We start from the raw sequence: 12,500 nt of genomic DNA on the forward strand, positions 1-12,500 counted from the left end.
GGGGCATTATAGTACCCGACTGACTCACTCGGCGCCTGTACTGCAGGGTGACTTGGCTGCGTTTTGGGGCATCAGGTCTGACTGTCGTCTGTTTTGGACACAGTTCAGAGAATCCGGCCATCCAAAACACATAGCAGAGGATGGTTTCGATCCATCGACCTCTGGTTATGGCCCAGCACGCTTCGCTGCGCCACTCTGCTGGAGAGCACCTCAGATGGGACTCGAACCCACAATCCCTGGCTTAGAAGGCCAGTGCCTTATCCATTAGGCCACCGGGGCTGATGAGCGCTTGACTTCCTTTCTTTGGAGGTTGTTTCGGCGGTTCGAGTGAAAGCCATGGTTCAAGCTGATTTTAGTTCAAAGATGAAACTGTATTTAAGAACATTTAAGAAATGCTGAGAAAAAATTACACTCTGTACACACTCTGGGCAACTCAGTGTCCAGAACTCTGAACAGCCAACACCCTGTGCTTATTGCTTCACTTTATTTGGGGGTTTATGTTGTCTGGTAGGACTTGTGAAACCACATGAAGACCAGAGAGTACCAACGATTGAATCACTGAATCTAATTCCATTAAAAGAGGGGGAGTAGCAGGAGCACGTGTGACGTGCTCAAACACAGCTGAATCAAAGGTTTGAATTACCTCTTCAGCATGGCATCGAGTTTGGCAAAGGCCTGATAACAAGCCATTCATTTGATTCAGGTGTGTCAGAACAAGGATGCACCTAAACTAAAGAAAAGTAGCTCTCCAGGACTGGAGTTGGAGACCCCTGTGCTAGGCTATGTACAGATAGGGAGCCGCCCTTGGTGATCGGGGGCAGTTATAGTACCCGACTGACTCACTCGGCGCCTGTACTGCAGGGTGACTTGGCTGCGTTTGGGGCATCAGGTCCTGACTGTCGTCTGTTTTTGGACCAGTTCAGAGAATCCGGCCATCCAAAACACATAGCAGATGGTTTCGATCCATCGACCTCTGGGTTATGGGCCAGCACGCTTCCCGCGCCACTCTGCTGGAGAGCACCCAGATGGGACTCGAACCCACAATCCCTGCTTAGAAGGCAGTGCCTTATCCATTAGGCCACCGGGGCTGATGAGCGCTTGACTTCCTTCTTTGGAGGTTGTTCGGCGGTTCGAGTGAAAGCCATGGTTTCAAGCTGATTTTAGTTCAAAGATGAAACTGTATTTAAGAACATTTAAGAAATGCTGAGAAAATAAATTACACTCTGTACACACTCTGGGCAACTCAGTGTCCAGAACTCTGAACAGCCAACACCTGTGCTTATTGCTTCACTTTATTTGGGGGTTGTTTTGTCTGGTAGGACTGTGAAACCACATGAAGACCAGAGAGTACCAACGATTTGAATCACTGAATCTAATTCCATTAAAAGAGGGGAGTAGCAGGAGCACGTGTGACGTGCTCAAACACAGCTGAATCAAAGGTTTGAATTACCTCTTCAGCATGGCATCGAGTTTGGCAAAGGCCTGATAACAAGCCATTCATTTGATTCAGGTGTGTCAGAACAAGGATGCACCTAAAATCTAAAGAAAAGTAGCTCTCCAGGACTGGAGTTGGAGACCCCTGTGCTAGGCTATGTACAGATAGGGAGCCGCCCTTGGTGATCGGGGCAGTTATAGTACCCGACTGACTCACTCGGCGCCTGTACTGCAGGGTGACTTGGCTGCGTTTTGGGGCATCAGGTCCTGACTGTCGTCTGTTTTGGACACAGTTCAGAGAATCCGGCCATCCAAAACACATAGCAGAGGATGGTTTCGATCCATCGACCTCTGGGTTATGGGCCCAGCACGCTTCCGCTGCGCCACTCTGCTGGAGAGCACCAGATGGGACTCGAACCCACAATCCTGGCTTAGAAGGCCAGTGCCTTATCCATTAGGCCACCGGGGCTGATGAGCGCTTGACTTCCTTTCTTTGGAGGTTGTTTCGGCGGTTCGAGTGAAAGCCATGGTTTCAAGCTGATTTTAGTTCAAAGATGAAACTGTATTTAAGAACATTTAAGAAATGCTGAGAAAATAAATTACACTCTGTACACACTCTGGGCAACTCAGTGTCCAGAACTCTGGACAGCCAACACCCTGTGCTTATTGCTTCACTTTATTTGGGGTGTTTTGTTGTCTGGTAGGACTTGTGAAACCACATGAAGACCAGAGAGTACCAACGATTTGAATCACTGAATCTAATTCCATTAAAAGAGGGGGAGTAGCAGCACGTGTGACGTGCTCAAACACAGCTGAATCAAAGGTTTGAATTACCTCTTCAGCATGGCATCGAGTTTTGGCAAAGGCCTGATAACAAGCCATTCATTTGATTCAGGTGTGTCAGAACAAGGATGCACCTAAAATCTAAAGAAAAGTAGCTCTCCAGGACTGGAGTTGGAGACCCCTGTGCTAGGCTATGTACAGATAGGGAGCCGCCCTTGGTGATCGGGGGCAGTTATAGTACCCGACTGACTCACTCGGCGCCTGTACTGCAGGGTGACTTGGCTGCGTTTTGGGGCATCAGGTCCTGACTGTCGTCTGTTTTTGGACACAGTTCAGAGAATCCGGCCATCCAAAACACATAGCAGAGGATGGTTCGATCCATCGACCTCTGGGTTATGGCCAGCACGCTTCCGCTGCGCCACTCTGCTGGAGAGCACCCAGATGGGACTCGAACCCACAATCCCTGGCTTAGAGGCCAGTGCCTTATCCATTAGGCCACCGGGGCTGATGAGCACTTTTTGGAGGTTGTTTCGGCGGTTCGAGTGAAAGCCATGGTTTCAAGCTGATTTTTAGTTCAAAGATGAAACTGTATTTAAGAACATTTAAGAAATGCTGAGAAAATAAATTACACTCTGTACACACTCTGGGCAACTCAGTGTCCAGAACTCTGAACAGCCAACACCCTGTGCTTATTGCTTCACTTTATTTGGGGTGTTTATGTTGTCTGGTAGGACTTGTGAAACCACATGAAGACCAGAGAGTACCAACGATTTGAATCACTGAATCTAATTCCATTAAAAGAGGGGAGTAGCAGGAGCACGTGTGACGTGCTCAAACACAGCTGAATCAAAGGTTTGAATTACCTCTTCAGCATGGCATCGAGTTTGGCAAAGGCCTGATAACAAGCCATTCATTTGATTCAGGTGTGTCAGAACAAGGATGCACCTAAAATCTAAAGAAAAGTAGCTCTCCAGGACTGGAGTTGGAGACCCCTGTGCTAGGCTATGTACAGATAGGGAGCCGCCCTTGGTGATCGGGGGCAGTTATAGTACCCGACTGACTCACTCGGCGCCTGTACTGCAGGGTGACTTGGCTGCGTTTTGGGGCATCAGGTCCTGACTGTCGTCTGTTTTTGGACACAGTTCAGAGAATCCGGCCATCCAAAACACATAGCAGAGGATGGTTTCGATCCATCGACCTCTGGGTTATGGGCCCAGCACGCTTCCGCTGCGCCACTCTGCTGGAGAGCACCTCAGATGGGACTCGAACCCACAATCCCTGGCTTAGAGGCCAGTGCCTTATCCATTAGGCCACCGGGGCTGATGAGCGCTTGACTTCCTTTCTTTGGAGGTTGTTTCGGCGGTTCGAGTGAAAGCCATGGTTTCAAGCTGATTTTTAGTTCAAAGATGAAACTGTATTTAAGAACATTTAAGAAATGCTGAGAAAATAAATTACACTCTGTACACACTCTGGGCAACTCAGTGTCCAGAACTCTGAACAGCCAACACCCTGTGCTTATTGCTTCACTTTATTTGGGGGTGTTTATGTTGTCTGGTAGGACTTGTGAAACCACATGAAGACCAGAGAGTACCAACGATTTGAATCACTGAATCTAATTCCATTAAAAGAGGGGGAGTAGCAGGAGCACGTGTGACGTGCTCAAACACAGCTGAATCAAAGGTTTGAATTACCTCTTCAGCATGGCATCGAGTTTGGCAAAGGCCTGATAACAAGCCATTCATTTGATTCAGGTGTGTCAGAACAAGGATGCACCTAAAATCTAAAGAAAAGTAGCTCTCCAGGACTGGAGTTGGAGACCCCTGTGCTAGGCTATGTACAGATAGGGAGCCGCCCTTGGTGATCGGGGGCAGTTATAGTACCCGACTGACTCACTCGGCGCCTGTACTGCAGGGTGACTTGGCTGCGTTTTGGGGCATCAGGTCCTGACTGTCGTCTGTTTTTGGACACAGTTCAGAGAATCCGGCCATCCAAAACACATAGCAGAGGATGGTTTCGATCCATCGACCTCTGGGTTATGGGCCCAGCACGCTTCCGCTGCGCCACTCTGCTGGAGAGCACCTCAGATGGGACTCGAACCCACAATCCCTGGCTTAGAAGGCCAGTGCCTTATCCATTAGGCCACCGGGGCTGATGAGCGCTTGACTTCCTTTCTTTGGAGGTTGTTTCGGCGGTTCGAGTGAAAGCCATGGTTTCAAGCTGATTTTTAGTTCAAAGATGAAACTGTATTTAAGAACATTTAAGAAATGCTGAGAAAATAAATTACACTCTGTACACACTCTGGGCAACTCAGTGTCCAGAACTCTGAACAGCCAACACCCTGTGCTTATTGCTTCACTTTATTTGGGGGTGTTTATGTTGTCTGGTAGGACTTGTGAAACCACATGAAGACCAGAGAGTACCAACGATTTGAATCACTGAATCTAATTCCATTAAAAGAGGGGGAGTAGCAGGAGCACGTGTGACGTGCTCAAACACAGCTGAATCAAAGGTTTGAATTACCTCTTCAGCATGGCATCGAGTTTGGCAAAGGCCTGATAACAAGCCATTCATTTGATTCAGGTGTGTCAGAACAAGGATGCACCTAAAAGCTAAAGAAAAGTAGCTCTCCAGGACTGGAGTTGGAGACCCCTGTGCTAGGCTATGTACAGATAGGGAGCCGCCCTTGGTGATCGGGGCAGTTATAGTACCCGACTGACTCACTCGGCGCCTGTACTGCAGGGTGACTTGGCTGCGTTTTGGGGCATCAGGTCCTGACTGTCGTCTGTTTTTGGACACAGTTCAGAGAATCCGGCCATCCAAAACACATAGCAGAGGATGGTTTCGATCCATCGACCTCTGGGTTATGGGCCCAGCACGCTTCCGCTGCGCCACTCTGCTGGAGAGCACCTCAGATGGGACTCGAACCACAATCCCTGGCTTAGAAGGCCAGTGCCTTATCCATTAGGCCACCGGGGCTGATGAGCGCTTGACTTCCTTTCTTTGGAGGTTGTTTCGGCGGTTCGAGTGAAAGCCATGGTTTCAAGCTGATTTTTAGTTCAAAGATGAAACTGTATTTAAGAACATTTAAGAAATGCTGAGAAAATAAATTACACTCTGTACACACTCTGGGCAACTCAGTGTCCAGAACTCTGAACAGCCAACACCCTGTGCTTATTGCTTCACTTTATTTGGGGGTGTTTATGTTGTCTGGTAGGACTTGTGAAACCACATGAAGACCAGAGAGTACCAACGATTTGAATCACTGAATCTAATTCCATTAAAAGAGGGGGAGTAGCAGGAGCACGTGTGACGTGCTCAAACACAGCTGAATCAAAGGTTTGAATTACCTCTTCAGCATGGCATCGAGTTTGGCAAAGGCCTGATAACAAGCCATTCATTTGATTCAGGTGTGTCAGAACAAGGATGCACCTAAAATCTAAAGAAAAGTAGCTCTCCAGGACTGGAGTTGGAGACCCCTGTGCTAGGCTATGTACAGATAGGGAGCCGCCCTTGGTGATCGGGGGCAGTTATAGTACCCGACTGACTCACTCGGCGCCTGTACTGCAGGGTGACTTGGCTGCGTTTTGGGGCATCAGGTCCTGACTGTCGTCTGTTTTTGGACACAGTTCAGAGAATCCGGCCATCCAAAACACATAGCAGAGGATGGTTTCGATCCATCGACCTCTGGGTTATGGGCCCAGCACGCTTCCGCTGCGCCACTCTGCTGGAGAGCACCCAGATGGGACTCGAACCCACAATCCCTGGCTTAGAGGCCAGTGCCTTATCCATTAGGCCACCGGGGCTGATGAGCGCTTGACTTCCTTTCTTTGGAGGTTGTTTCGGCGGTTCGAGTGAAAGCCATGGTTTCAAGCTGATTTTTAGTTCAAAGATGAAACTGTATTTAAGAACATTTAAGAAATGCTGAGAAAATAAATTACACTCTGTACACACTCTGGGCAACTCAGTGTCCAGAACTCTGAACAGCCAACACCCTGTGCTTATTGCTTCACTTTATTTGGGGGTGTTTATGTTGTCTGGTAGGACTTGTGAAACCACATGAAGACCAGAGAGTACCAACGATTTGAATCACTGAATCTAATTCCATTAAAAGAGGGGGAGTAGCAGGAGCACGTGTGACGTGCTCAAACACAGCTGAATCAAAGGTTTGAATTACCTCTTCAGCATGGCATCGAGTTTGGCAAAGGCCTGATAACAAGCCATTCATTTGATTCAGGTGTGTCAGAACAAGGATGCACCTAAAAGCTAAAGAAAAGTAGCTCTCCAGGACTGGAGTTGGAGACCCCTGTGCTAGGCTATGTACAGATAGGGAGCCGCCCTTGGTGATCGGGGGCAGTTATAGTACCCGACTGACTCACTCGGCGCCTGTACTGCAGGGTGACTTGGCTGCGTTTTGGGGCATCAGGTCCTGACTGTCGTCTGTTTTTGGACACAGTTCAGAGAATCCGGCCATCCAAAACACATAGCAGAGGATGGTTTCGATCCATCGACCTCTGGGTTATGGGCCCAGCACGCTTCCGCTGCGCCACTCTGCTGGAGAGCACCTCAGATGGGACTCGAACCCACAATCCCTGGCTTAGAAGGCCAGTGCCTTATCCATTAGGCCACCGGGGCTGATGAGCGCTTGACTTCCTTTCTTTGGAGGTTGTTTCGGCGGTTCGAGTGAAAGCCATGGTTTCAAGCTGATTTTTAGTTCAAAGATGAAACTGTATTTAAGAACATTTAAGAAATGCTGAGAAAATAAATTACACTCTGTACACACTCTGGGCAACTCAGTGTCCAGAACTCTGAACAGCCAACACCCTGTGCTTATTGCTTCACTTTATTTGGGGGTGTTTATGTTGTCTGGTAGGACTTGTGAAACCACATGAAGACCAGAGAGTACCAACGATTTGAATCACTGAATCTAATTCCATTAAAAGAGGGGGAGTAGCAGGAGCACGTGTGACGTGCTCAAACACAGCTGAATCAAAGGTTTGAATTACCTCTTCAGCATGGCATCGAGTTTGGCAAAGGCCTGATAACAAGCCATTCATTTGATTCAGGTGTGTCAGAACAAGGATGCACCTAAAATCTAAAGAAAAGTAGCTCTCCAGGACTGGAGTTGGAGACCCCTGTGCTAGGCTATGTACAGATAGGGAGCCGCCCTTGGTGATCGGGGGCAGTTATAGTACCCGACTGACTCACTCGGCGCCTGTACTGCAGGGTGACTTGGCTGCGTTTTGGGGCATCAGGTCCTGACTGTCGTCTGTTTTTGGACACAGTTCAGAGAATCCGGCCATCCAAAACACATAGCAGAGGATGGTTTCGATCCATCGACCTCTGGGTTATGGGCCCAGCACGCTTCCGCTGCGCCACTCTGCTGGAGAGCACCCAGATGGGACTCGAACCCACAATCCCTGGCTTAGAAGGCCAGTGCCTTATCCATTAGGCCACCGGGGCTGATGAGCGCTTGACTTCCTTTCTTTGGAGGTTGTTTCGGCGGTTCGAGTGAAAGCCATGGTTTCAAGCTGATTTTTAGTTCAAAGATGAAACTGTATTTAAGAACATTTAAGAAATGCTGAGAAAATAAATTACACTCTGTACACACTCTGGGCAACTCAGTGTCCAGAACTCTGAACAGCCAACACCCTGTGCTTATTGCTTCACTTTATTTGGGGGTGTTTATGTTGTCTGGTAGGACTTGTGAAACCACATGAAGACCAGAGAGTACCAACGATTTGAATCACTGAATCTAATTCCATTAAAAGAGGGGAGTAGCAGGAGCACGTGTGACGTGCTCAAACACAGCTGAATCAAAGGTTTGAATTACCTCTTCAGCATGGCATCGAGTTTGGCAAAGGCCTGATAACAAGCCATTCATTTGATTCAGGTGTGTCAGAACAAGGATGCACCTAAAATCTAAAGAAAAGTAGCTCTCCAGGACTGGAGTTGGAGACCCCTGTGCTAGGCTATGTACAGATAGGGAGCCGCCCTTGGTGATCGGGGCAGTTATAGTACCCGACTGACTCACTCGGCGCCTGTACTGCAGGGTGACTTGGCTGCGTTTTGGGGCATCAGGTCCTGACTGTCGTCTGTTTTTGGACACAGTTCAGAGAATCCGGCCATCCAAAACACATAGCAGAGGATGGTTTCGATCCATCGACCTCTGGGTTATGGGCCCAGCACGCTTCCGCTGCGCCACTCTGCTGGAGAGCACCTCAGATGGGACTCGAACCCACAATCCCTGGCTTAGAAGGCCAGTGCCTTATCCATTAGGCCACCGGGGCTGATGAGCGCTTGACTTCCTTTCTTTGGAGGTTGTTTCGGCGGTTCGAGTGAAAGCCATGGTTTCAAGCTGATTTTTAGTTCAAAGATGAAACTGTATTTAAGAACATTTAAGAAATGCTGAGAAAATAAATTACACTCTGTACACACTCTGGGCAACTCAGTGTCCAGAACTCTGAACAGCCAACACCCTGTGCTTATTGCTTCACTTTATTTGGGGGTGTTTATGTTGTCTGGTAGGACTTGTGAAACCACATGAAGACCAGAGAGTACCAACGATTTGAATCACTGAATCTAATTCCATTAAAAGAGGGGGAGTAGCAGGAGCACGTGTGACGTGCTCAAACACAGCTGAATCAAAGGTTTGAATTACCTCTTCAGCATGGCATCGAGTTTGGCAAAGGCCTGATAACAAGCCATTCATTTGATTCAGGTGTGTCAGAACAAGGATGCACCTAAAATCTAAAGAAAAGTAGCTCTCCAGGACTGGAGTTGGAGACCCCTGTGCTAGGCTATGTACAGATAGGGAGCCGCCCTTGGTGATCGGGGGCAGTTATAGTACCCGACTGACTCACTCGGCGCCTGTACTGCAGGGTGACTTGGCTGCGTTTTGGGGCATCAGGTCCTGACTGTCGTCTGTTTTTGGACACAGTTCAGAGAATCCGGCCATCCAAAACACATAGCAGAGGATGGTTTCGATCCATCGACCTCTGGGTTATGGGCCCAGCACGCTTCCGCTGCGCCACTCTGCTGGAGAGCACCTCAGATGGGACTCGAACCCACAATCCCTGGCTTAGAAGGCCAGTGCCTTATCCATTAGGCCACCGGGGCTGATGAGCGCTTGACTTCCTTTCTTTGGAGGTTGTTTCGGCGGTTCGAGTGAAAGCCATGGTTTCAAGCTGATTTTTAGTTCAAAGATGAAACTGTATTTAAGAACATTTAAGAAATGCTGAGAAAATAAATTACACTCTGTACACACTCTGGGCAACTCAGTGTCCAGAACTCTGAACAGCCAACACCCTGTGCTTATTGCTTCACTTTATTTGGGGGTGTTTATGTTGTCTGGTAGGACTTGTGAAACCACATGAAGACCAGAGAGTACCAACGATTTGAATCACTGAATCTAATTCCATTAAAAGAGGGGGAGTAGCAGGAGCACGTGTGACGTGCTCAAACACAGCTGAATCAAAGGTTTGAATTACCTCTTCAGCATGGCATCGAGTTTGGCAAAGGCCTGATAACAAGCCATTCATTTGATTCAGGTGTGTCAGAACAAGGATGCACCTAAAATCTAAAGAAAAGTAGCTCTCCAGGACTGGAGTTGGAGACCCCTGTGCTAGGCTATGTACAGATAGGGAGCCGCCCTTGGTGATCGGGGGCAGTTATAGTACCCGACTGACTCACTCGGCGCCTGTACTGCAGGGTGACTTGGCTGCGTTTTGGGGCATCAGGTCCTGACTGTCGTCTGTTTTTGGACACAGTTCAGAGAATCCGGCCATCCAAAACACATAGCAGAGGATGGTTTCGATCCATCGACCTCTGGGTTATGGGCCCAGCACGCTTCCGCTGCGCCACTCTGCTGGAGAGCACCTCAGATGGGACTCGAACCCACAATCCCTGGCTTAGAAGGCCAGTGCCTTATCCATTAGGCCACCGGGGCTGATGAGCGCTTGACTTCCTTTCTTTGGAGGTTGTTTCGGCGGTTCGAGTGAAAGCCATGGTTTCAAGCTGATTTTTAGTTCAAAGATGAAACTGTATTTAAGAACATTTAAGAAATGCTGAGAAAATAAATTACACTCTGTACACACTCTGGGCAACTCAGTGTCCAGAACTCTGAACAGCCAACACCCTGTGCTTATTGCTTCACTTTATTTGGGGGTGTTTATGTTGTCTGGTAGGACTTGTGAAACCACATGAAGACCAGAGAGTACCAACGATTTGAATCACTGAATCTAATTCCATTAAAAGAGGGGGAGTAGCAGGAGCACGTGTGACGTGCTCAAACACAGCTGAATCAAAGGTTTGAATTACCTCTTCAGCATGGCATCGAGTTTGGCAAAGGCCTGATAACAAGCCATTCATTTGATTCAGGTGTGTCAGAACAAGGATGCACCTAAAAGCTAAAGAAAAGTAGCTCTCCAGGACTGGAGTTGGAGACCCCTGTGCTAGGCTATGTACAGATAGGGAGCCGCCCTTGGTGATCGGGGGCAGTTATAGTACCCGACTGACTCACTCGGCGCCTGTACTGCAGGGTGACTTGGCTGCGTTTTGGGGCATCAGGTCCTGACTGTCGTCTGTTTTTGGACACAGTTCAGAGAATCCGGCCATCCAAAACACATAGCAGAGGATGGTTTCGATCCATCGACCTCTGGGTTATGGGCCCAGCACGCTTCCGCTGCGCCACTCTGCTGGAGAGCACCTCAGATGGGACTCGAACCCACAATCCCTGGCTTAGAAGGCCAGTGCCTTATCCATTAGGCCACCGGGGCTGATGAGCGCTTGACTTCCTTTCTTTGGAGGTTGTTTCGGCGGTTCGAGTGAAAGCCATGGTTTCAAGCTGATTTTTAGTTCAAAGATGAAACTGTATTTAAGAACATTTAAGAAATGCTGAGAAAATAAATTACACTCTGTACACACTCTGGGCAACTCAGTGTCCAGAACTCTGAACAGCCAACACCCTGTGCTTATTGCTTCACTTTATTTGGGGTGTTTATGTTGTCTGGTAGGACTTGTGAAACCACATGAAGACCAGAGAGTACCAACGATTTGAATCACTGAATCTAATTCCATTAAAAGAGGGGGAGTAGCAGGAGCACGTGTGACGTGCTCAAACACAGCTGAATCAAAGGTTTGAATTACCTCTTCAGCATGGCATCGAGTTTGGCAAAGGCCTGATAACAAGCCATTCATTTGATTCAGGTGTGTCAGAACAAGGATGCACCTAAAATCTAAAGAAAAGTAGCTCTCCAGGACTGGAGTTGGAGACCCCTGTGCTAGGCTATGTACAGATAGGGAGCCGCCCTTGGTGATCGGGGGCAGTTATAGTACCCGACTGACTCACTCGGCGCCTGTACTGCAGGGTGACTTGGCTGCGTTTTGGGGCATCAGGTCCTGACTGTCGTCTGTTTTTGGACACAGTTCAGAGAATCCGGCCATCCAAAACACATAGCAGAGGATGGTTTCGATCCATCGACCTCTGGGTTATGGGCCCAGCACGCTTCCGCTGCGCCACTCTGCTGGAGAGCACCTCAGATGGGACTCGAACCCACAATCCCTGGCTTAGAAGGCCAGTGCCTTATCCATTAGGCCACCGGGGCTGATGAGCGCTTGACTTCCTTTCTTTGGAGGTTGTTTCGGCGGTTCGAGTGAAAGCCATGGTTTCAAGCTGATTTTTAGTTCAAAGATGAAACTGTATTTAAGAACATTTAAGAAATGCTGAGAAAATAAATTACACTCTGTACACACTCTGGGCAACTCAGTGTCCAGAACTCTGAACAGCCAACACCCTGTGCTTATTGCTTCACTTTATTTGGGGGTGTTTATGTTGTCTGGTAGGACTTGTGAAACCACATGAAGACCAGAGAGTACCAACGATTTGAATCACTGAATCTAATTCCATTAAAAGAGGGGGAGTAGCAGGAGCACGTGTGACGTGCTCAAACACAGCTGAATCAAAGGTTTGAATTACCTCTTCAGCATGGCATCGAGTTTGGCAAAGGCCTGATAACAAGCCATTCATTTGATTCAGGTGTGTCAGAACAAGGATGCACCTAAAATCTAAAGAAAAGTAGCTCTCCAGGACTGGAGTTGGAGACCCCTGTGCTAGGCTATGTACAGATAGGGAGCCGCCCTTGGTGATCGGGGCAGTTATAGTACCCGACTGACTCACTCGGCGCCTGTACTGCAGGGTGACTTGGCTGCGTTTTGGGGCATCAGGTCCTGACTGTCGTCTGTTTTTGGACACAGTTCAGAGAATCCGGCCATCCAAAACACATAGC

At 48.5% G+C, this 12,500-nt stretch overlaps 8 non-coding genes across 8 annotated transcripts; all 8 read right to left on the minus strand.

Annotated features, from left to right (window-relative positions):
* Positions 1-206: 206 nt before the first annotated feature.
* Positions 207-279, minus strand: trnar-ucu (transfer RNA arginine (anticodon UCU)). Its single transcript has one exon. It is a non-coding gene; the product is annotated as a tRNA-Arg (tRNA).
* Positions 280-4,293: 4,014 nt separating this feature from the next.
* On the minus strand, positions 4,294-4,366 carry trnar-ucu (transfer RNA arginine (anticodon UCU)). The gene has a single exon. It is a non-coding gene; the product is annotated as a tRNA-Arg (tRNA).
* Positions 4,367-6,776: 2,410 nt separating this feature from the next.
* trnar-ucu (transfer RNA arginine (anticodon UCU)) lies at positions 6,777-6,849 on the minus strand. The gene has a single exon. It is a non-coding gene; the product is annotated as a tRNA-Arg (tRNA).
* Positions 6,850-8,431: 1,582 nt separating this feature from the next.
* On the minus strand, positions 8,432-8,504 carry trnar-ucu (transfer RNA arginine (anticodon UCU)). Its single transcript has one exon. It is a non-coding gene; the product is annotated as a tRNA-Arg (tRNA).
* A 756-nt stretch (positions 8,505-9,260) lies between these two features.
* Positions 9,261-9,333, minus strand: trnar-ucu (transfer RNA arginine (anticodon UCU)). The gene has a single exon. It is a non-coding gene; the product is annotated as a tRNA-Arg (tRNA).
* A 756-nt stretch (positions 9,334-10,089) lies between these two features.
* On the minus strand, positions 10,090-10,162 carry trnar-ucu (transfer RNA arginine (anticodon UCU)). The gene has a single exon. It is a non-coding gene; the product is annotated as a tRNA-Arg (tRNA).
* Positions 10,163-10,918: 756 nt separating this feature from the next.
* trnar-ucu (transfer RNA arginine (anticodon UCU)) lies at positions 10,919-10,991 on the minus strand. The gene has a single exon. It is a non-coding gene; the product is annotated as a tRNA-Arg (tRNA).
* A 755-nt stretch (positions 10,992-11,746) lies between these two features.
* On the minus strand, positions 11,747-11,819 carry trnar-ucu (transfer RNA arginine (anticodon UCU)). Its single transcript has one exon. It is a non-coding gene; the product is annotated as a tRNA-Arg (tRNA).
* Between the last annotated feature and the right edge of the window lie 681 nt (positions 11,820-12,500).

This window comes from Oreochromis niloticus, unplaced genomic scaffold, assembly GCF_001858045.2.
Source record: "Oreochromis niloticus isolate F11D_XX unplaced genomic scaffold, O_niloticus_UMD_NMBU tig00000047_pilon, whole genome shotgun sequence".
Taxonomy (NCBI): Eukaryota; Metazoa; Chordata; class Actinopteri; order Cichliformes; family Cichlidae; genus Oreochromis; species Oreochromis niloticus.